Source organism: Myripristis murdjan, chromosome 12, assembly GCF_902150065.1.
Source record: "Myripristis murdjan chromosome 12, fMyrMur1.1, whole genome shotgun sequence".
NCBI classification, from domain to species: Eukaryota; Metazoa; Chordata; class Actinopteri; order Holocentriformes; family Holocentridae; genus Myripristis; species Myripristis murdjan.
The window spans coordinates 28822046-28845034 of record NC_043991.1 but is presented as its reverse complement, the minus strand read 5'-3'; the positions used below and the strand labels follow the sequence as shown (position 1 = coordinate 28845034).

Here is a 22989-nt window from a genome sequence, read left to right as displayed (position 1 = left end):
CTGTTCAAAAGCTTGGAATCACTGAGAAAGGTTACGTTTCTGAAAGACATCCATCGATTTATTCACAAATGTAGCAATGAATCTAATCAGAAACACAGTCAAAACACTGATAACATAAAAGAAAATAACTTTAAATGTAGTCAGTGATTTTGAATATTTGTTTGGCCCACTTATAATCTACCCACATTTTACATTGCAACAAACCGTTTTCAAATCATACATGGTTACTAAAGATTTCACAACTTTTATGCTTATCAAAATCTCATTTCAAATTTGATTATTTGTTAGAAACACCCACCTTGTAATGTTCTACCTTTGTGGCTCACAATGTCATCATCATTCATAAACGTGCAGAACTGATAATTCACTGTTTAGAGCAAAGATTTCCCCAGGGATTATTTTCCAGTGAAGTCACTTCACGACTTCGTTGCAGTCATGGAATACTGTGTGAAGAAAGTTTGGAGTGTCTGAAAGTTAATTCATAACATAGCTGAATGAATGAAATCCAGCGGCTGGATAAAAGGGAGGAAAAATGATAGAGTTCTTTTGGAAAAGATTAGTAGAAGCGTGAAGTATGTACATTTTACAGATATTACGTTAAACATGCAAACAGACTGGCATGGCCCTAAATTGGTAGGCTGCTAGAGAAACTGCTCACCTAATAGTAAGTGCCAATGAAAACAACTGTGTGCTCCTGAAGCTAAAAATACCTTGCCACAGTGTACACAAGCATTTCATTTTTGGGTTAAATGATGGCCAAAAAGAAACAGTTTTCTCTAGAAACACATCAGTCAGTTGTTGTTTTGGAAGATGAAGGCTCCATTAGAATAATAAATAAATAAATAAAGCTGAAGATGTCATACAAAAGTGTGCACTACTATCATGGAAGAAAAGAGCAAACTGGATCTAAAGACAATTCTCAAAATGTCTTTTCACAATCATGTAAAGTGTTTTATTTCTTTCTACAAACTTTAATCACATTACTTTATTATACTTGAAAAAGCTAGATTACTACTTACTGTACTTTTGTGTTGCTTTTTAAACTTAGATCAGCCCTTTTCAGAAGAACAAGACAACAACTCATATGAGTACTGATCTGTTCTGCATGATCATTTATATTAAAAGAAAGATTATATCTGATCCTAGACTAGCTCTCTTGGTACTGTACATCTCCACTTACAGAATGAGATTATCATCACAGCTGATCATTCATCCTGTAACGCTCTGTAACTGTCTCACTGTTCCCCATCTATCTGATGTGCACACGTCTGGTTTCTCTTTTTTGACCTTTGGTTTTCTGGTTATATATCATTGGTGATAGATATTATAAGGATTATTCTTAGTTGCAGTAGCAGCAGTGTCAGTCACACTTCGGTTTATGAAGTTACATGACCTCTTGACACGTGTTAACAACATTCAGAACTGTACAAATAGTTGTAGTTGTGTTGTGGAGGGTTCAGCAGACAAGACTTTCAAACAGGAGACGGGAGTTTGATTCCTGTGTGAAATGAGTCTTTTAATCCAAACCATGATATTTTCCCAATCTGAACCAAGTAGATTTGATGCCTGAACCTAACCAAACCACAAACATTGTAAAGTGTTTTTAACCCATTTAATCCATTGTGTCATGTTGTAAAGAATGTCTGCCATGTTTTAAAGTGGGTGTATTCATCAGTTTTTTTACCGATTGGATTGGGGGAAAAAAAACACTTGTTACCTTTTTTGCACAACAAACAACTTGATCGGTAGCAAACAGTAGATTTTCCTGGTATGTGGATGATCTTGAATGACCTGTCTGGCAGCCCACCCACCTCTGTCATCTCTGCATTAAAAGCAATGGAACATCACATGAGTGACATGATCAAGAGAAAAATGTATTTACTGAATCTTTCCAACAGCAATGCTGTGGCAAGAAATGTAATTCCTTTCTCTTTTTGGTGCCTTACAGATCCAGACTATGTTATGTTGTAACTGTAATGTAATGATGAAAAAAAATGACAATGAACTGCAAACACCAGGGTTATGCTTTGTTATCCTGTAACAACCTGTATGAAACTGTTAATGGCACGATCACATTAATTTTCAGATTTGCATTCATTTTGTACTTTATTTTCAGAGTAGGCTACACTTCAGTTTGAGCTGATTTTCAGTTAGTTTGCAGATGTCTTTTTTTCTGTTGAATTTGCTAATGTCTAGTTCATTAAATGCGCAAATCCATAATAACGTTAAGGTAATATTTAACACTATCTCTATACCCAGTCACATTTCTCAATACTGTTACTCACCCAGATTTGGGTCTTGCAGCTGTTACTGGAGCATTTCCCAGTGAAAATTGTATTAATTTGTTTAATTATGGTCTCATTATTGTCCAACCAATTCTTAGGACAATGAACATTTGTAATTTGGGGAATAAGCTAGCTGATAGTGACAGAAAAATAAATCAGAAAAATAATCCATGTATGCATATATTATTACGGTTCCAGTGTCTTGCCTTTGGTCCTGTTGTGCTGCAGGTCCTGGGAGGGGTGGAGCCGAGGTGCGAGGTGGTAACTGGGGGCACCTGGCCAGTATCCCAGGAGCCTATTTAAGCCTTCCAGCCCTGAGACTATCCCCTTTGCCTTCTTCATATAAACCCAGCCTTATTCTTTTGATTTCTGTTTTAGTTTTTGCAATCATACACCAACATCACTGATACTGACGTCCACACTTCATTGCATTTATATTTTTGATATTTAATTAATTTAAGTTTATTATTGTAAAGCATGGCGTGCATCTCCCTCTTGTTGTTGTGGCAATTGAGCTGGCCATAACAGTATATATGTATGTATGTATGTATGTATGTATTTATCGATGTGTGAGTGAGGGATATTATAATCAGTATAGGGGAGGTTAATTCTAGAATGTATTCCCTCACAGATTACTGAATACATGCTCTAAAATGAATAGCATTAATTCTCAGACAGACAGAATTTTCTCAAAAGTAAAAAAAAAAAAAAAAAAAAAAAAAAGAGTTTGATGAGCCATGAGCTATGACAGTCTCTTCATTTATCACCCTCCAGCTGTAGAAGCTTTTGAGACATATCACTTAATGTGATGTCTAGACAGTGTTTAAGAGAATCAAGGCCTCAACAGGTCAGAACGGCCTCAATTTTGAGCAAAACTAGGTGGTGAGGCAGCCAGAAGTTTGATTAGCTCACAATGTTGATCCACTAGTCAGGTCTTAAGTTATCACAAGGCACTGATACATACATAAAATACCTTCTTAACAAAATGATGAACAAATTTGCATTGATAAGCAAGTGAAGAACCCATGTTACAATCATGCATTTTTTGTCAAACCTGAAATTATTACCACAGAAAAGGAAGCTTGAACTGTGACGATGCTGGAAGGATCAGTCAGAGAGCATAATGTGCAATCAAGACAATGCTGATGTGGTGTGTTTTATTGAAAACCTTTGATATCAAAATATTTGGTAGGTCAAGGAACCAAGATAGTTTTAATACATTCCTAGCTCCAGAGTTTTTAATGGAAGAGTGAAAATTCCTGACACAGGTTTTAATTCCTAAATAGTTCTTGAAGAGCCTTTGCTAATTGGCCTCTTGTGCACCTTAGGGAGGATATGTATGGGTGGACGGGATTTATTAAAGAAAGAAATCATTTTAAATGGGTAACATGCAAGTAATTTCCAAAAGTCATATTAAACATCTGGTAGAATTTGCTTTCACCAGCTAAGGACCCTCTGTCTTTGGAATCACTCTGTAGATATAGATCAAATATTTATTATTATATATATTTATTTATTTCAAGATATTTACACACAAGAGTTTTTTTTTTTTTTTTTTTGATAAACAATCATCTGGAAAGTGGATATAATGATGAAGCAGGTAGATAAATAACAGAATAGCTATAGTTGCCCTAAACTGAATATCTTGACTGTAATGCAGCTTTTTAAACCATGTATAGATAAAGCATGTGCCATATCAGTATAGCACAATATCCAAAATCCCAGATGATATGCAGCCTTATATTGCAATATTGATATTGATATTTTGCCAGGGTTTACCTTCATCACTTCCAGAACTGGAGGTTCAGTCATTTCTAACAAATACATTGAACAAAAACGCACCTGTAACATTTTTTTCTGCTGCTCTCTGGACAAAGGGAACATCTCTGCAGGAATAGTTGCACAAAATTTCCATCAGTGGACAATATGTTTATTAATAAATCCCCTTGGGAGCATTGGGGCTTTGTTTTCCACAGTTCATTGCTACACAGGTTTACTGGTAAGGTCCACTTGCCCTTCATTGTTTTGTTTAGATTGTATTTCGAGAGAGAGAGTAGGAGGAGAGTAGGAGTACTACCTCAGCTATCCCATCATGGAAATTGCTTTGCTCCAGACTAATGCAAGCAACACAAATTCATCAGAACATATTAGTGCTCCATACACATCATTCAAAAAGCTCATGGCACTTGGAATAAAAGACCTACAATACATTTAAGAGAAAGATCTGGGCTGAGCTTTTTTATATGTGTTATGTCAAACTGGAATCTCTAGGAAAAAAAATAAAACTTTGGGAATTTAAAGGGATGCATATATACATATATGGTGAGTGGATTAATGAATGAAATAATTAACTGGAAGAGTCTCCCAGCAAACAAACTTTTCAGAAAGAAAAATGGCAGATTGTTTGAGTGGTGAGGGAGTGTTTGAAAGCAGCACGCAGCATCAAGGGGCAGATCTGGAAGTAAACAAACAATGAAGTGCTAATGAAGTATCAGAAGGAGATCCTGCCAAACCACCTCTCAACAATAGCAAGTAACTTTGTCAAGGGTAAGACTGTGGTGAGGTGTGACAGCCGGTAAGACGCTGGACTTGCCTGAGGGACTGGTTTCCCTTGGTGAGTCGGTCTGAGTTGTTTGTTTGTGCTATCTTCGTGCCACGGGGTCAGAAACCTGTTTGCGTGTGGCAAGATGAACTTTGCCAACTTCTGTAAAGTTCATGCAACGAGCTATGATTTGTCTACTTGCTCGCCTGATAGGGCTTGTTCAGGAGAAGCTTGGGAAATGGTGACAATAAGGTGCCACTTGTTAGGTGTGTTTGGGGCACATTATGGCTTTGTTGGTCTCATATGTGGTGAAGCAATGAATGATAAATCTATGGATAGCAGGTTCATACGCTTTTACTAGAGCATGTCAAGGTTTGGCATAAAAAAAAAAAAATAATGTTAAAATTGTTATGGAAGGCTTTATTAATTTACAGTGAAATACATCCAACATATTATGAGTATAGAGTTGGCATCAGCTTTATTTGCATTGAATGTGATGTAAATTATGTTTTCCTTATTTCACATCTATGTGCAATAGTGTATATATACAGTTAGGTCCATAAGTATTTGGACAGTGACATAATATTCATAATTTTGCGATTGTACTCCACCACAGTGGATTTGAAATGGAGTAATCAATACCTGGTTGAAGCTTTAATTTAAGGGGTTGGACAAAAAATATTAACCATTGAGGAATTACAGCCAGTTTTATACATCATCACCCCATTGTCAGAGGCTCAAAAGTAATTGGACAGACTATACATAATATACATAGTATAATTATAAGGATTATATTCACATATTCTAAGTTCATAACTTGACAGGTACCACACATCCTCCTTATGTCCCCACAGATTAAGTTACAGTGACCATTCTAATAGTGATAAATTGCTATAAAAGTGCGATTAAAATTGCCCTGCCAAGCTGAGTTCTGCAGAATGCAAAATATGGTGCTAGTGTAAAAGGTAAAAAGTTCAGCTGTTCAACCATTCAGTATCCTCACCGCCTGTGGGACGAAACGAAAGGCCGACATAGAAAGGACTGCAAATGAGTGTGAGTTGAAACTAAAAGAGGTCAAGAGTCTAATTCAGAAGGCTTTTTGGGTCAACTTTGGAAATGGTGAAGTGTCCACAGCGCTACAGGCAGCACAGGCTGAATGTGAACGTGTCGTTGCTGTTCCACCAAATGGCATCCATGAGGCGAATGATTTCATGCTTGACCACCTGCAAGGACGGGTAAAGACTGCAAAAGAGGTGCACGGCCTGCAAAGGAGGTGCACGGCCGATGCAAACGATGGATCCCACAAGGTTACCAGAAAGACCTTCAGAGTTACCTAAAGGGGCTTGAACTCCACATTCCTAAGTTGGTTTCCATAAAGGCTGACTTCATACAGGCGAGGTTAAAGGAGGATGCTGAGAGAATAACGCTGACAGTGATTACTTCAAAGTATTCTGTGCCGACTATCAAATTGAAACCAATGGCCCCTCCCAAGTTTATCGGCAACAAACGGGATTTTCACAGGTGGGAAGCACTCCAGAGGCAAGCTGAGCCACAAGATTCAAGAGAGGTGAAAAAGGTTCAATTACTAGACAGTCTGCACGGCAAAATCACAAGAGACCTTCACCTCACTACTTGTCCATTGCTATTGAAATAGTGGAGGAGTTACAGAGAATGCCAGCTGTCAGAAGTCACCAGCCTTGGAAAACATTTTAATTAATTCAAAGGCGCTTCAAGATTTAACTGGCCTTGGAGACACGGGTGCTATAAAGAATCCTCTGGTGACAAAATCAGCTGAGAGCAAACTACCACAATGTCTCAAGAAGGAATGGCTTGTCTATGTCGCTGACAGGAGGAACATCGTCGCATCAGACAGTCGGTTTGAGGTAACTGAGGTATGAAGAACCAAATAGAAGAGAAACTAGGACTGAGCCAAGTCTAGAACCAAGTCTACCAAGTGAGGTGTCGACCACACAGGGTGCGTCGTCTGCGGTGATGGAAAGTATAAGAAGAAACTTTATTTTTGCAAGCAGTTTTGAGTGCTAAAGCTAGCAGAAAAAAAAAGGCTGCAGTAGGAAAGTTGGGGGAACTGTCTCGAGGTTCATGATGACAGTTCATACTGCAAACCTGCCTATCTGTGTAAAAACCAAGACTGCAAGGAGGAGTGTAATCCTGAACATCACTATTATCTGTGCCCAAATGCTGAAATGAAGAAAAGCAGCGCAGGTCAGAAAAAGTGCAAGTTTGGTCCAGAGGAAGATAAAGGCAGGAAGAAGTATTCAGAGGAGCAAGAGGAGTTTTTCAGTAAACCTTCACCAGCACTGGCAAAGCAATTTTCAAATGCTTCATTAAGAGCATTCACCACTTTAAAAAAGCTATGATTTGTCTACTTGCTAACTTGTTAAGAAGAAGCTTGGGAAATGGTGCCACTTGTTAGGTATGTTTGGAGCACATTATGGCTTTGTTGGTCTCATATGTGGTGAAGCAATGAATGATAAATCTATGGATAGCAGGTTCATACGCTTTAGCTAGAGCATGTCAAGGTTTGGTGTAAAAAAAAAAAATGTTAAAATGATTATGGACTGCTTTGTTAATTTACAGTGAAATACATCCAACATATTATGAGTAGAGAGTTGGCATCAGCTTTATTTACATTTAACGTAATTATACTCAATATTTGTTGGAAAATCCTTTGCAGTCTATTGCTGCCTGAAGCCTGGAACCCTCATTCAAAGGTTGTTCACCTACTGACAATGACTAATAGCAAATGGAACAAGTGAACCATCTATCTGTATTATCAAACTAAACCGCTGAACCTGCCAAAATAAAAGGAGCAACATCTGTTTGGTCATTGAGTGGAATCCAGTTAAAAAACTTTGGGTAGAGGCACTAATCTCCTTCAAGTGGGTCATCCCCCTGCAGGACACTGCCAAGATGCCCTGACATCCCAAAGTCAGCAAAGTTGGCAAGTGGACGGACGTGGTTTCAAGAAAGACTTTTTGATTTTTTGCTTTTTCTGTGAGAAATAATGAGAATTTTTGTTTTAGGCAGCACATTCTAGTGTTTTGAAAGAAACGGGCAGATAAATACTGGTCTACAGTTGGATACCTGTTGGTAATGTAACCCAACAGGTAATGTAAAAACAGTGCAGCGTATCTAAGTAGGAAACATGGGTTTGGCCTTAAATCTAGATTTGACACGTAGATACATAACACTCTGTCGATTCATGTCTGTGTCTGTGCACAAAGCCAGAAATGTACATAAGCATTCTTATTGTCACACTAATACAAAGCAGTGTGCACTCATCATTCTCTTTTATTGAACCATGAAGACATAACAAGCTGTGTTTAAATCAGTTTGCCTCCTGCTCCACCAGCACCCGTCGATTAAACAAACAGGCAATAAAAAGTGTCCTTTCACTGCTCCTGTTGCAGTGCCGAGTTTCTCCAACAGCCAGAGCAGTTGTCGTTAGGCAAGCTTTCTGTTCTGGAAATTGCTCAGAAAGTCCCCCTTATTGTCAGTATACCTAGGGAAGCCTTGGCTGCATTCTTTGCATGCCCTTGGTATATAGTTTGTGGTTAGAAAGTGCATGGATATTATTTTGCCCCTCTTGCTGACAATCTAGAAAGACGTACTTGAATGTCGTAGGACTGTTAAGAGCCTTTTGGGGCCCTCTGGTGGCCACAGGGGCCCTGAGCAGGAGCTTAATTTGTTTGTGCTTCAGGCAGGCCCTGCACGGTGCCATGGCATTGGTCCGACGACCCATTAATCCGAAACCCCAATAGTCTGAGAAATGTTCCATTGGACCAAAAGCCCATTAGTCCAACGGCCCCTTATCACAAAAATGAATGCCAATTGCTCTCGAGGACCATTGCTCTGAAAATACACACACTGGAATTGTTGGTGTTTAGTGACTGCTGGTTCAGGAATAATGTACAAGGCCTGTCTAAATTTTTCTCCGCGTGCATTCTTTGCTGATGTAGTTAGCATGCCAAGGAAACAGTTATTGAGCTACAACCACTAACTCATTGGGATATCATGGGATATGTTTGCTTTTTTGTAAGCATCTCTAGGTTATGTGAAGTCACAGCGCCTTGATCAACTCTTGTTGTTCTTCAAATCACAAAACTTAAACACTTTTGTTAACACTGGTTAACAAAAGTTATCAAGCATCAACTTTGGTTTAACTCCAGTACGCCTGACCCACAGACGAAAAAAAACTGTATAACTGTATAACAAAAGAGAAACATTGCCACTCCGCTAAAGCAGAGCGTATCAGTAACTACTGATCTCATATAAAGGGCAGTAACATAATGCCAATCTACAGTTAAACTACCCTGGTTACAGTATGTTAAATCCATCAGCATTAATGGTCAGAAAAGAAGTGAATGGGATAGGGTTGATAGGGCAGGTGGAAGGTCTGATGGTGCAAATGAGTTTTTTGGCCTCTGTGAAGAGAGTGAAGTTAAGCCAGAATCTGTGCAGATAAAGGGGGAGTTTGTGAGACAATTAGGTAAAAGGCTAGAGGGCATTTCGGGAGAAGGAGGCCTTGAACCGTGCCATGCTTCTTAAAATCTTCAGTGAAGAAAAAGGCCGGCAAGCTTGGTTGCAGGGAGACTGAGGAGCGAGGAGAGAAAAGAGGAAAGTTTCAACCAGAATCTGGAAAATGAGGGGAAGGAGTGTGCCGGGGAAAATGAGCAGAGAATGAAAGGGGAGAGGGCTATGAGTTTTGCTGAGTTGTGATAGTGTGAGATGAGACAGCAGAAGGGCTAGAGGGGAATGGAGTGAGGTGATGAAATGATGGTCTGGAATATTAAAAGGAAAAATAAAGAGGCTACGAGTATAGCGGGCCAAAAAGAAGCTCCAGAAGCTCCACTGCTAGCTTTGTGAGCAGGAATCCCACACGCAAGGCCACTGACAAGCCAATTTAGATAAGACAATTTCAGATGAGTCATTACAGACTAAGGAAAACACAGAACAACTCTTAGCAAAAACACTGAATTTATTCCTAATCTACTTGTAACTACAGCATCATCACAGAGTACCTAAAAAGGGCTTATCGACGCGGCTCAGTGACCCACGGGCAGAAGGAAACAGTTTAAAACAAAGACAACCAGTTGAGCCAACCCCAATTTAAGAGACAAACATGCCACTTGAGGGCAGCATTGATTCACACCACCACTGCCTCTCAGCCAGTGGTGGTAAAAGTATATATACTGCACTTGGAAGACAAGAGGACAAGGGAATGTGTCAGAAAAATTACGGGGGGGAAAAAATCCAATAATAAAAAGAAAGATGTTTATTAAAACAATGATGTCAATAAAATTACAAACATGACAATAACAAAATTACAAAGAGCAATAATAATCAGTATTTCTCTTAAAATGATTTGCATAGTAACAACCCCCATTTCTTGATATAAGGTAAACTGCTCTGGAGAGGTGTCGCAGTAGAAAGAGCTATCAAGCCACTGAAAAAAAGAGGAACATGATAATGGCTTAGAGGTTACAGAGTATGAACAGGCTGTCCCAGTGTATGGCCTGCATACCTGTTAGTGGGCAGGGATTCCCATTAACATACTAAACATTTCTGCTGCTACAGTACCACTTTGTTGAGAAAGAGATACAACCATTACACTACAGTATTTCCTGAAAATAGGCTGTGGCTCATGGCCACTACATCGGTTATCTAGGCCAAATATTTTTTTTTAAAATAATTGTGACTTACATCGGAGATTCTGGGATGATGAGGTGTGCGTCTGTGAGTTGTGCTTGCACTTTGTCTGAGGCAGTTCTAAATTTGTTTGCAGTGTAAGAACAAGGTCAAGTAAGGATATATTTCTGAATCCCTGATTTTTGCTTTAAATATTTTTTCTTCGGTTGCTTTATTAAGCATGGATTTGTGCTTTTTTTCTGTGAATGAGGCCCGGTGTCTGTGTTTTCTGTTATCTTTGCAACTATATTGCTGCACAGACAAGAGAGACTGTAGACGTTTAAACTCTAGGTCCAGATACAGGTGCAGGAAACAGGGATGGATTTTTTTTTTAATCATTAAGCGTTAAACGTCATACAAGATTGTGTGGTCCGCCCTTTTAAAATTATTTAGATAGTGAAAGATTATGTTTTACAGATACAGATGTGCCAAGTTAAATGAAAACATCTGTCATGGAAGACACCAACTCGATAACCCCAATGACATAAACACCCTCGCCTATCCCCCTTTCAACTTACATCCCAGCAAAGATCTCTATATGGACATACCCTCCGTATAGAATAAGACATTGTTACTGTGGTGCAAACTTGACTCCATGAATTCACATGAATTCCTCTCCCTGGGTGACCTCTGGGCCTGCTAGGAGCAAATTGTGTGGGGGGGGCCTCCACTTAGGTAACTTGAGGACACAGTAGGCCTTAAATGGAATGTGCCGTGGAGAGTGTTTAACTTCAGAGAGGAAGAATAGTCTGTCAGGCTCACGTCGACATGGAACATCTGTGAGATCGAGGCAACGTAAGACAAAAAGAGCCACTGAGGTTATCACAAATGATTGATGAAAGGGAGCTGATACTGCTAAGAGGAACAGGAGAGCATCCTGTTATGTTCTGAAAAGGACATGGGGGATTTTTTTGGCAAACAGGACTCCAAGTCCTGGGAAGTTTGGTGGGGTTTAAGGCAGCCTGAATGCACCCACTGGATGATTTTCAAGGTCCATCAAGGTATGCTCTAGACTGGAGGGAGAGATTTAATTGGTGGTCAAGCAAACTGAGAGGTGGTGTCCGTGCAGAGATGTCTGTAACTCAGGTATAAAAAAATCTTTTGTTTGCACATTTAATCTTTGGTCTTGTTGCTGCAGAGACGACACACAGGTCTGTAGAAAAAGAAGATGTTTAAATTGAACAACTTCTTCTGCTGTATTTTGTTCCTCTACATTACATGTGGCTGCTGCCATATGAAAACCTCATCACTCCTGTGCTGGTGACTTCCATGTTTTAACTTCAGCTGAAGGATTACATGTTCCTTTATAATTTGAGGAAAACAGTTAAAATCCCTCTAGATCAACAGTGGTCAAGTTAAAATATGCTTGTTTTCCTTAAAAAATTAAAGCATGCTTTCACTGGGCGGTAAATAGTTTTCGCAACATGGGATTAATAAGCTGACTTTCCTTTAGGAGCCTTATTTAGGCACAAGCCTAATTTAAAAAAAGACAGGAACCTCCTCCTTCAATTTGGGGTTTTCTGGTTGATATTAAAATACATTTCATCACTTCTAAGAAGCAAAATGTTTGTACCCTGGTGTCTATACTCAGTTTCACTTGCTAGATCTGTGTGCGCACCATTGATCAATCAGAAATGTTCCTTTCCAAGCATGCGAAGCCACTAGTGCCACTGCAAAGTTTGGTAAATCAGGGAGGAGTGGAAATCTCTTCTGATCTTTCTTGTTCAGTTATGGAACTGAAGGGTTTTCTAATGGTATGACGGAACTGCTGTTTTTCAAATGCTTCTCCCCTTTGATGGTTGTGTTTTCAGCTGTAATTAGAAGGGAATGTTGAAATAATTCTGTCCGGCATGCAGAGTTTGGTGCATTGTTGTGTGACCCCACTATTGATTTGCCGAGCCATTATCTCACCTTCAGCACCTGCGGCAATCCACCACTGTTTATATGCCGGCCGCTCTCTGCGGTGCTGAAGGGGTGAGCAGCGGAGAGATTTAGCTGCAAAGTACATGAGTGTGTCATCATGCTTTCTCGATATGTTGTGAAAATACAAGGAGACAATGGAAGTGTTTTTATTTTTTCAAAAGTTGCTGCATTTAAACATGAATGCTTGGTTAATGTTGAGCAGGCAAAGCGCAGGTGTCGTGCTTAAAGAGAAACGCTGGGCGGCTGGCACAGTGGTGGCAGAGCTCAGTAGGCTACTGGCCGAGCAAATTAATGCCAATCAAGAGGTCTCGGTTTGAAATCCGCATGTCCATACGCACGTGTTTTCTCTCAAAACTACATTTGTCAAGATGAAAAACGGCTTGTTGGACAGCAAGCAATACCTGTTAAAAAGATCAACCCTAATCCCTGTTCAATCAATGAGCTACATGTGGACTGTGTAGACTCAACTACATATTTTTTTCTCTCTCTCTTTCTTTGTGTCTTTATCTCAGACACACACATACACACACACACACACAAAACTACACAAAACAAAAAAGGGGAAGAAGCTGTGGAAATAAGTCGTGCTCAAGGGTTAAGTTACGGTTCTACCTCTTAGCCAATTGGCTAACCACTCTACCAGCTGACCTCCTCCAACCAATCAAGTGTTTATATTTAAACACTCCTCTTTCAAAATCATGGCACTGTGGCTTTCAATGGAAAACAATGTTTGGTGCTATTACAACAAGGACTGGAAAACTGATGCAAAAAGGTTGCCCGCAGGTTGCCCGCTTAGCAGTTGTTACTATGCATGTCAGGAGCTCCAGCCTGCCTGACTGCCTGCCTGGCTGCTTGCATCTGTGGCAGCTGACTGATAGCTGCTGATTTTTGACTGACACTCTTGCTCACATATTTCTCTTGTTCTCTTTTAAAGTAGCCACGAACTTACATGTAAACTGCTGTTGAATGACTCTTTGGGCTTTTCCTAATTGCTACTTGCCCATTAAAAATCGTTCAGTTTTATGGACAAACAAATGATTTTGTATTTCCACATGTGGCCATGGAGCATGCAGCAAAGATAGCTTGATGGATGTCATTAAGTCGTACAACGTGAACTGACTTTGGATACACAAGCCTACAGGCTGCAGGTCAAATGAAAAATAATGTTTGTCTTTGTGCGTGAATTAAAACATGCTTTCAGTGGGCAGTGAACAGTAATAAGCTGTATTTTTACTCTTGGAGCCCCAGTAAGGCACAAGGAAAGCCTAATGTAAAAAAAGACAGGAAGCCTCTCCTTCAATTTTGAGCTTTCTGGCTGACACACTGGTGACATTTCACAATAAGGTACACAAAATTTTGAGTAGTTACTAGTGAACAAATGAATAATGAATGAGCAACTAACTTCTTGTAAACCATTAGTTTATGGGCAGTTCTTGACCAATTCCTGAACAAATTTTGTAGATCATTAGTTAGTCTTTTTAAGGTTATATGTATTTCTAAGGCATCAGCATCACCAGTGGTATAGAACATACACTGATGTGAATATTAATGTATATACAGTCTGAATATGATGAACAAATCACTTGTTAAATATACTGTTGTCACTGATTTTTTTTTTTTTTTTCATTAAGGAAGTAATTGTAAAGATCATGATGAAACTGCCTTGTAACTTCTAAAAATGTTGTGTCCCTCATTGTGAAGTGTTAGTAGTATGCCAACACAAATATATGGCATCTAGTAAGACACTTGCTGTGGCGCCCTGCTTCATTGTGAGGCACTGAGCTTGCAAAGTGAAATGTCAGTAGGGGAGAGTGGGGTAATTTGTGCCAAGGGGCAAGTAGTGCCACCCCTGTTATCTAGAAAACTATAGAAGAAGTTGGTCATGTGACCACATATTTTTGAAGAAGCATCCATTTCACTCATCCTGCAAAGAAGGGAGACACATGGCTTGAGAGGTAAGCACATTTCAGTTCAAAAAACATTTTTTTGCCCTCCAAAGTAGAATTTCTATGATCATGTTTTTTTGATTGCTGTGTTTGAACAATTATAGAAAACTTTGAAAACAGTTCACACAGGTTTTAGTACTTTAGTAAGCTACACCATGAGTCTATACAGTTAGCATGATGTTAGCTCAAAACAGCTGGGGGATGCATTTTTTTCAAAATGGTGGGCTTGGGGTAATTTGTGCCAAAGGGCCTGGGGTAAGTTGTGCCAGTGGAATAACTTGTGATCATATACTATATATTACTTTATTATATTTTATTGTAATTGTACATTGTCTTCTTACCTTTGATCATTAAAACTATTCAGATTCAGATGAAGATGATTTGCAGGTGCTCATTTTGGAATTTTTATTTTGTTCTGGGTATGTGTTCATGTGGCGCTAGGCCTTGTTATAGAAAAGTGGCCTGTGATCTTGTTAAAATAATAAATAATTTTGTGTTGAATTTATTTTGCTTTTATATAGCATCATCATTTGTGAGATTAAAATGATCTGTTTTACTTCAATTATCAATGGCACAATTTACCCCAGTGTATTCTCTCTAATGGCACAATTTACCCCGCACCGGGGGCAAGTTGTGCCACAAAAACACTTTTTTTTCGAAAGCTATATTTCTCAAACAGTTTATATAAGATCCAAAGTGATTGTTCCCAGGGATGCACAACATCCTAAACTATATGTGCATATTTTAGTTGGAGGCATTACTGTAATCCCCTCGCTTTAAAGGCACTTTAAGTAAAAATTGGCACTACTTACCCCACTCTCCCCTACAATACATTCAGCATAATCATCCAAAATGTGTCCCAGCCTACATTCCTACAATACTCCGGGAGAAACAACAGTGAGACCATCACCAGATTCTTGTATATTAGATAGATGCATTAGATTTCCATGTGTAATCTCAGTAGCATCTGATTTCTAGGTTACTCTGTAAACTAAAATCTGCGGGTTTGAGTTCCATTTTTTTGGTGGTGGTGAGAATGATGGAAATAACTAAAGCCTCATTGGAGAGTGGTGGTACAGCTTTATTATTATGCAGCATGTATGTCCCTCATAGTCCTTGTGTTACCCCTTGTTCTCCACTTAATACCTGCTCATTATGTGAGTAGTTCTCTATTATCCAGTCGTACAACAGTCCAAATTACAAAAGAAGTAAATTTGGGGCGAGCTGCTTCAGGCTTTTCAGCTTGGGACCCAAATGATTAGATTTATTCTCAGCCTTGGACCCGGTTCATTAAAACAGCTCATACAGGGATCCATCAAAAACAGCCCTATGCAGCTAACCTATAGCTCAGCAACAATTTAATGGATGGCCAGTGTAACTCTCACGGTGCATTTTGTAGATGCTGTTGTAGAGCATTTAAAAGCATGGCATTCATTTAAATGGATTTAAATGCATTTATTTCTGATTTCCATGCAAAGAACTCCCTCTTACCTTTCTATTTTATGAAAGTGAAAAGGTAATGTGGAAACTAGATGCAAAGCAAATTAGTCGATCCCTTTTTACAGGACTAAAAAAGGCTTTAGCGCTGATGGTTCCTTAGAGAATATCTCTGACATATGTAAGATTTATTAATTGTTTTGCAATTGAAAGGTTTTACCTAAAATGATACTGGATTTGCTAATGTTCAGTAAAGGCAAGGTGGCATTTATGTGCTAAGACACGGCTGAGGGGGCTGCCTGGGTCACAGCTTTGAATTCTTTAATGAGGCCTGTCTCCCAGTTTCTCTCACCCCTCTGCAGCAGCAACCTCTTACAGCTTTTTGTTCTCCCTGTCATTATAGATAATGAATATCTGATCAAAATTTAATCATGTTCTTACCTGTGCTAACTATTTATAATCTTTGCTGATGTATTAACTAACATTTAAGGACATGTACCTGAGTTGCCCTCTACAACTGGGCACCATACATCTACCTGATGATTTACAGGGAGGGCCTTGCCATGTAAAGTCATGACACCATTATGAGTTTACAAATCAAATGCTAATGCAAAAGTATGTAAAATAACAGGCCTGGAAAATAGGAATAGCAACAATTCTTGTTCATTGAATCATTAGTTTTTGGCTTAACTCAGCATGATTCATTCATTACAGTATTAACATAAGCTCCATCCATGTATCATTATTGTAAGGTGCACCAAAAAAAAAAAAAAAAAAAAAAGTCTTTGAATCCTGGAGTATACAGATTTGAGTATAAGATTATGTGAGATAATACAAGTGTTATCATTTTTTAATATTGCATCCTCCACTTGCTATAAATCATGAGATTAATACTTAGAGTATACAAACGTTCTCTGAATATTTTTTGAACCACATTTATATTTGAGGATCAGTATTTTCATGGTTCATGTTTTGTCCATTGCCTTCTCCGTGACAGTATGAATGTGGACTTTGGTCTACCACAAGGGCAAAATTGTTATTTTCTCTTTACAAACTGCTTTTTGGTGGAATCTGGATATACGACCTTCATTTTCAGTGCTATGTGGATGAGGCTCTGCTCTGTATACACGTTAAAACTGAAAACTCAAAGTGCTTATGTGAAGCTACGCAATGGATGTCCCTGAACTCCCAGCTCCTCTATGCTGTGAAAACAGCCATGCTGATCATTTGAACAGCGAGATACATTCATGTGTTTGAGGGTAGAGTTCGAATTTTTGCTGACTGCATGACTTCCCAGACTCCTGGTATCAAAGATCTGAGCCTTACATTCAAACCTACTCTTTTGTAAAAGTCGTACATCACATCTAATTTGTATTTTTCCTTCTTCACAATATTACGAATGTGACCTGCCCGACCGGGGGTGTAGACCCAGGATTCGCTTGTATGCACAGCTCAACACAGATCAGGGTAAAGGAATTTAGGAATCTAGGAATTTAGACAAAGATGTGGCTTCAAGTGCAAATGTACAAAAAAGGTATAACTATTACAATAAACTAGATGACCAGATTATAATAAAATGCAATAATAATCTATAATAGCAGATATTTAAATTTTCAATAAAAAATACAGTAACCCTAAAATGCCATGCTGGTTCTGGGCATAAGTAAAGAATATTAACTATTCCTAAAGAGCAACACAAAAAGGAATATGATTCATAAAGTGGACTCACTGTTGAAGGGTTCGCCATCTGTTCACTATGTAGTCCCTTAACCCCTCTGGTACCTTCCAATTTACTGGCGTTTTGTAATGAGTTGGGGTCAATTTGAGCCCAGCACTTTAAAGCCCCAGAAAATTATTTTCATAAAAGGCGTTACCCATGTTTATGCATCAGGTACTTTATATGTCTTGTTGACTAAATCTAAATAAGTAACCCTTTGAATAAAACATAACCCCCCTTATCCACCCGCCCCCTCATACCTGTTCTTGTGGGAATCATGTTTTTCCCTCCCTAGGTGTCATATGAACTATCATTGGTTCTCGCCCTGCTACAGGTATGGTTATGTTAGGTTAGGGCCCTGTACATGTGTGTAAAATGTTGATATTTCTTATGTTTTATACAGATAAAAAAGCCTGGGGTCAAACTGACCCCAAAGAAACACTGCTGCATACAAAATGTGTACAGCACTTGTCCACATTAAATTAGGAAAACATTGTGTGCAAAACACACAATGTTGACCATATATTTAGAGCCGTTAAATATTGAAAGGGGTCATATTCACCCCAAAGATAATTGGAGAATTAAATAATGCACATTCACACACACTGTCACAGCAATCAACCACCCCTAAAGTGTCTTATTTGCCTGCAGGTGCACAGCGAACTCAATGGCCAGCACCAGGAATCAGCCCAGGAGCAGCATTAAAACATTAAAGACAAGAGGATACAGTCGTTTTGCCACACAGTATGAAAAATAGCACAGCAAGTCAATTCACAATACGCTGAGTAAATGCAATAAGCACTATTAGCCCTAGTCTAGGCAGTAGACAGAACGAGGCCAAAAAGAAGTAGGCCAGTCACTATAGGTGACAACTATAGAATAGAATAAAATAGAATAGAAGAACAGAATTCCTTTATTGTGTATGTAATGTATGTATGTAAATGTAAATAGTGCGGGCAACGAACCACCTAACAATGGCTCCCTCTACAGGTAGGATCAATCCCCTCTTCTGCAAAGCCAGCCGCTCATTCTGGGTGTACCTGGTATTTAGAAATAATGATGTTGACATAAAAATAAGAATAAACAGAGGTTTAACACTTAAAACAAATTGTGCACTGCGCATACTTTCCTCTCTGCCAGTTGAATGGTGATGGAGACTCACAGTTTCTGCAACTCCACATGTGCTGCTGTGTACTGGGACAGTTGTCTAGCCCCTACAGATGTATAGGAATAGCCCTGCTGCACTAACATTCAACTCACAGTACATGCATTTGACTTAATAAAGTCACCTGGTGCTAGCAATGAAAGTCTTTAGCTTGGACAAAATGCAAAAACAACAACAAAACTCTTGATGTCTTCGCTATTATGGCTCCCAAATCTATCCCAGATATAACTTAAAGGTGCTTCTGCTAACATAAAATCTTACATGGGCCTGCGCTGGTCTATTTATCAGATCTCATGGCTCCATTAACACTATCATGCTGAAGATGCTCATTTCTTATCCATCCCAGCAGCAGGAATACAAAACTGCAGGTAGCAAAGCTTTTTCTAATCATGCTCTCTTTCTTGGAGCAGCCTTCCTGCTGTGATTAGAGAGGCAAATTGTAAGAATGTATTCAAATTTAGGCTTAAACATATTCATTTTCACGATCATTTGGCCAACTTCAGCAGTGCACAATTAATTGCAGAGAAACATTAGACTACCTAATTAGCATTAATTCAGGTTTGTGCCGATGGGGATTTACTTTGTGTTTCTTTTTTTTCCTGGTCTGTGGCCGCCTTCATTTGTGTTGGTGTGTGTGTGTGTGTGTGTGCATGTTGGGGGGTATCTCCTGTCTCAGCCCAGCATCATAGCAAAGCGTGTAAAAGAGCTGCCAGCCCACCAGAGGAAAGTAAGTGTGACATTGTGTGTTGCTGAAGTGTGAGAAACAGACGCTTGTATGAAAGAGCAGTATCGTGACGGAGTATGTCTTCATCAGAAAATGCTGCATTCAGAAAAAAAGCCTAATTAGAAATACCCAAACAGAATATGCTGTTTACATGACCCGTATCAAATTCAGAATTTTGTCATATTCTGAATAATTGTGGAAAATTAGTGTGCATGTTAACATACTGACTGATAGTCACAAACACTCTTTTTATGTTTATTCTGTATATTTCATGTGCTACTTTGTCACAAATATGTAATCTTTCCTTGCATCTTTTAGCATCTATGGCATACCTGAATCTCTCTGTGAGGCTTTGCAAGGTTTCTTTAAAACCTTGCAAATATATATACAGTACAGGCCAAAAGTTTGGACACACCTTCTCATTCAATGTGTTTTCTTTATTTTCATGACTATTTACATTGTAGATTCTAACTGAAGGAATCAAAACTATGAATGAACACATGTGGAGTTATGTACTTAACAAAAAAAGGTGAAATAACTGAAAACATGTTTTATATTCTAGTTTCTTCAAAATAGCCACCCTTTGCTCTGATTACTGCTTTGCACACTCTTGGCATTCTCTCGATGAGCTTCAAGAGGTAGTCACCTGAAATGGTTTTCCAACAGTCTTGAAGGAGTTCCCAGAGGTGTTTAGCACTTGTTGGCCCCTTTGCCTTCACTCTGCGGTCCAGCTCACCCCAAACCATCTGGATTGGGTTCAGGTCCGGTGACTGTGGAGGCCAGGTCATCTGCCGCAGCACTCCATCACTCTCCTTCTTGGTCAAATAGCCCTTACACAGCCTGGAGGTGTGTTTGGGGTCATTGTCCTGTTGAAAAATAAATGATCGTCCAACTAAACGCAAACCGGATGGGATGGCATGTCGCTGCAGGATGCTGTGGTAGCCATGCTGGTTCAGTGTGCCTTCAATTTTGAATAAATCCCCAACAGTGTCACCAGCAAAACACCCCCACACCATCACACCTCCTCCTCCATGCTTCACAGTGGGAACCAGGCATGTGGAATCCATCCGTTCACCTTTTCTGCGTCTCACAAAGACACGGCGGTTGGAACCAACGATGTCAAATTTGGACTCATCAGACCAAAGCACAGATTTCCACTGGTCTAATGTCCATTCCTTGTGTTTCTTGGCCCAAACAAATCTCTTCTGCTTGTTGCCTCTCCTTAGCAATGGTTTCCTAGCAGCTATTTGACCATGAAGGCCTGATTGGCGCAGTCTCCTCTTAACAGTTGTTCTAGAGATGGGTCTGCTGCTAGAACTCTGTGTGGCCTTTATCTGGTCTCTGATCTGAGCTGCTGTTAACCTGCGATTTCTGAGGCTGGTGACTCGGATGAACTTGTCATCAGAAGCAGAGGTGACTCTTGGTCTTCCTTTCCTGGGTCGGTCCTCATGTGTGCCAGTTTCGTCGTAGCGCTTGATGGTTTCTGTGACTCCACTTGGGGACACATTTAAAGTTTTTGCAATTTTCCGGACTGACTGACCTTCATTTCTTAAAGTAATGATGGCCACTCATTTTTCTTTAGTTAGCTGATTGGTTCTTGCCATAATATGAATTTTAACAGTTGTCCAATAGGGCTGTCGGCTGTGTAGTAACCTGACTTCTGCACAACACAACTGATGGTCCCAACCCCATTAATAAAGCAAGAAATTCCACTAATTAACCCTGATAAGGCACACCTGTGAAGTGAAAACCATTTCAGGTGACTACCTCTTGAAGCTCATCGAGAGAATGCCAAGAGTGTGCAAAGCAGTAATCAGAGCAAAGGGTGGCTATTTTGAAGAAACTAGAATATAAAACATGTTTTCAGTTATTTCACCTTTTTTTGTTAAGTACATAACTCCACATGTGTTCATTCATAGTTTTGATGCCTTCAGTGAGAATCTACAATGTAAATAGTCATGAAAATAAAGAAAACACATTGAATGAGAAGATGTGTCCAAACTTTTGGCCTGTACTGTATGTGTGTGTGTGTGTGTGTGTGTGTGTGTGTGTGTGTGTGTGTATTTTTCTCCCCAAAAAGGTTTTCAGTGGCGTTTTCCTTGTTCTCCCTGAGGGTCCAAAGGTGGGAGATGTCATTTTCATTTATTGTGATGGGATTGCAGGTGAAAGTCTTTGGTTGACTGTTCCCGTTTCATGCTGTAATCAACTGGTACATTAACACTGTTTCTACTGACAGTACTGCTGCAGTGGTAAATGAAATGCCTTTCAATATGTCCCTATCTTTGTTAAGTATGAGTCACAGCTGTCCCATCTGACACAACCAGATGTGTAGGAAATCTACTGAGCAAATTGGAAGTGATAATTAAAATGGAACAGAATAAGACCCCTGCACACGTTCTAATCATGTGCATACATTACACATTAGAGGCTAAACTGACCCATGCGGTTAGATAACTTTAATTCATCACTAAACAGCAAACCAGATGAGGTATAATGTGATTAACTGAGTCAGAAAAACACTTTTGAACTATGTACACATGATGACAGAGGACAACTGACTACACAAATGTTATAAAATGTTTTATTGGTGTAGACACTACAATCAATAGGTTGCTTTAAAACCAGCATCTGGCACTGTATACAGTATATTTTTGTATAGTTCTGCTATTTCAGATGTTGAGAAAATAACAAACAGGGTTTCCCAATAAAAGCGATCCTGTTACCAAAAGAGCGTATTACAAAAATGTGTCATTTGAAATTCTCAGGTCCGAGATCTCTTTCTGCCACTCCTCACATTCTCATGCCCACACACACACACACACACACACACACACACACAAACAAACACACATGGAGCTATGCATTGGGACACAAAGGATATAAGTTCTAAATCGTGTTCGTAAAGACTCCCAAATGGAAACCACCACCACTTGTCTCTATGCTCATCAGTGTTAAAGAGTAACTGATCCCAGATCAGTGAGTCTTCTGTGAGTCTTTATGAATCCAGAATATTGCATCACTTACATCATTTTTCCACATTTCATGAGACCTTCAACAGATTATTAGTCATGAAATGATCATTAGCTGTCATTCATCAGGAGCCAGGCAGTGTGAATGGCCAACAATAACCAAAAACCAGTGGATGACTTGAACTTTTCTTTTTTCATTTGAGGAAGATGATGGTTGATGATGACATATAATAGTGAGAGAGAGAAACTGGTAGAGGGGAGGGGGAGAGAGACAGGGACAGAGAGAGAGAGAGACAGAGAGAAAAAAAAACAGAAAAACCACAAAACAGAGAGGCAGGCACTACAAGAATCCCTAACCGAGGTTGTGTGCTGTTGAAGCCTGACCTGAACCCCATCGAGGCCAAAAGGACTAATTGTTAATTAACGCAGACTGATGAAAAAGAGCTCAAGTGTAAATGAATATGTCAGTCTGGAGAAGCACTCAGACACACCTTCTACCCCCACAAAGGAAAATCAGCATTATTTTAAACTTGACAGTGCACTCCAGTGGCTCAGAATGGCTAGTTATTATT

At 39.4% G+C, this 22989-nt stretch overlaps 1 protein-coding gene across 2 annotated transcripts in view; it reads right to left on the bottom strand.

Annotated features, from left to right (window-relative positions):
• Positions 1-22015: 22015 nt before the first annotated feature.
• The window catches only part of lamc3 (laminin, gamma 3), a 108730-nt gene continuing 107756 nt past the window's right edge, over positions 22016-22989 (bottom strand). For both annotated transcript variants that reach the window (XM_030065993.1, XM_030065992.1), the window contains exon 28: positions 22016-22989. This exon is cut by the window's right edge and continues 605 nt beyond it. The gene's annotated coding sequence lies outside the window, so the exon portion shown is untranslated.